The 2,457-nt window shown below is 42.9% G+C and overlaps 1 pseudogene; it reads right to left on the bottom strand.

Annotated features, from left to right (window-relative positions):
* Positions 1 to 822: 822 nt before the first annotated feature.
* On the bottom strand, positions 823 to 1,899 carry LOC116889145 (annotated as a pseudogene).
* Between the last annotated feature and the right edge of the window lie 558 nt (positions 1,900 to 2,457).

Genomic DNA, 2,457 nt, shown 5'->3' with positions numbered 1-2,457 from the left:
AGGCCTAATGAATATAGTCAGTTTCAAGGACTTCCTGAAGTTATTTGAGCCACTTACTTTTCTTAAGTAGCTTTCTTGCAGTGTGGAAAGTTTTAATATGAGAGGAAACTGCTACACAACACAAGATAAGCCATTTTACAGGTGTAAGCATTTCTAGACACCCATGTTAGTGTGAAAAGTGCTTAGCTAATCACAGTTCACAGCTTTGACCTCTACTCTAGCCAAATTTTAATTAGTTCTTTCTACAGTTAACACTGAAATGTTTGCCTCATCTTCAAAATAGCATCACTCATTTCTGAACAAATACATATAGAGCTTTTTTTGATATACTTAACAATTTTTGTTCCTGATATGCCCATAACTTTTTCCAGCACTCCATTTATTTTTTTATTTTATTTATTTTATTTTTACAAATAAAATACCTTTATTTTCACTCCTTCTGTAGCATGTGAAAAATGGTAGTGACCTTGGCAATAGGCTTATTTAGAGTCTTTATCCCATGGAGAAGGTAGAATTTGAACATACTTGACAGATCTTTTCCCAAGTGAAAGAGATAGTGTCTAGCCCCAGTGCTGTGACCTAGAGCTCATTACCTGACCTCTAGTCTGAAGCTAAAACTTATTTTCCTGAAGAAAGGGACATCCATCCTTGAATTTCTCTACACTGCACCTTGTTTTGAGATGGCAACATATTGCTTTTGATTGTCACTGTGTAGTATTCTAAGGCAAGCCTAATAGCTCTTTATGGTCATAAATTCCAGGAAAAGATTCTCTTGGAAGCTCTTGAGAGGAAATAAACATAAAACAATGTTCAAGTTGTGGCTTACACAGTCATCACAGTGGCTGAGTGAGCTTTTATCCAGGAAGGAGGGTCTAAGCTCATCCCATTCCCATGGGGCAGGTGACTAGAAGGTAACAGCACAAGTCAGTCAATGCCTTCCTATGTCTACACTTAGGAACACCTTCCAGTTGTCCAAGAAGCTGTAGTTTTAAGGATTCCTAAATACCCTGCCCTTGTCCTGTAGTCAGCATCTCTCCTTGTTGATATGTCTTTTGATGCTAGTCTCACCCGGACTGATGAGTACAGCATGCCACATGGGTTAGGGTACTCAGGGCTCGGGCCACAGAACTGCATAGGAACCAGAGGTTGACAAGACTCTTGTAAGTTATCCTTTTTTAAAAGGAGACGGTACATGGTAGTCTGGTGATATGTCTCGATGGTAGCATAAGACTCTCAGAAAAGGACGCAACTCCTTAGATACAGTAGACACAGCCAAGAGACATGAAACAGCAGAAGGAAAAGTAGTCATGGTTATAGTGGCTCACACAATTGTTTATCCAGGGGGCAATGATGATCTACCTTCAGCACACACTTATTACAGATGCTGCAGGTGTGTGTCTGAGCTGGCTTAGGGTAAATGCACTTCTTAGAGATGGAGACAGTAGCAATGTCATTCCTGCCCTGGGATGGGTATCCAGGAGGAATGCTGAAGGCCTGGGATTAATGGAGGATGATGAGGATTAGATTCCAGTTACTATAGAAGAAATGCCAGCAGAGCCATGATGTTGAGTCGGTTTGGTCGATGAGGGGCAGAACATACAGATAAGCAATGGCCATGATGGAACCAGTCAGCATGATCACCAGCACCACAAACACCACTCCAAACCAGCAGATCATACTGTCCACCAGCCAGTAGATAGGCTCAGAGGCAGCCTGTATGCCAGTGTCACTGCCCCCAAAGGACTTGTAGAGCAGGGATTGCAGGCAAACCTTGCCATAACGCCAGCGCTGTGCCAGGCCCTGGAGCAGAGGTGGGCATTGATGCTGGTAGCCCAAGAGTAGGAGGAGAAGCAGGCAGAGGCAGGCTGGGCCCAATAGAAGATTTTGCTTGCCCCACATAGTTCCTGACTCATAGAAGCATTCCGTAAATATTTGCTGAATGTATGACCTGGAGAGATGCAGAACAAGAAAGGCTGGCAGCTCTACAGAAGCCAGCAAAGATACTCTCGCCAATGTGATAACACCGAAGTATTTGCTGTGCTCATTCTTTCTGCCTCCTGCCAGCTTCTCGATGAGCTGGATTAGGGCCAGTCTCTCTGTCAGCCACTCACTGCCTCACGTTTAAGCTCAGGACCCAGGCTTGGCAGAGCTAAGGCTGATCTCACATTGCTCTCAGCCAGCAGAGGTAGCCAGCAGAACGGGATCCGCTGCCCCACTCCATATATTTATGTTTCTTCAAATGTTACTCTGAATATTTCTCCCTTTCATGCTTTCGTCTCTTTTCAGAAGCAACTAAAGGTATATTACTTATATCAATTGAACATTTTTTCCTTTCTCTCTTCCAACACACACACACACATACACACATACACACACACACACACACACACATCTATTTTCTAAATAACTGTATGTATAATACTATAAAATAGATGCATACAGTTGGTATATGCACAC

The sequence above is a fragment of the Rattus rattus genome, chromosome X (genome assembly GCF_011064425.1).
Source record: "Rattus rattus isolate New Zealand chromosome X, Rrattus_CSIRO_v1, whole genome shotgun sequence".
In the NCBI taxonomy this organism is placed as follows: domain Eukaryota; kingdom Metazoa; phylum Chordata; class Mammalia; order Rodentia; family Muridae; genus Rattus; species Rattus rattus.
The sequence above is the reverse complement of the archived record's forward strand: the minus strand, read 5'-3'. Positions and strand labels throughout refer to the sequence as shown.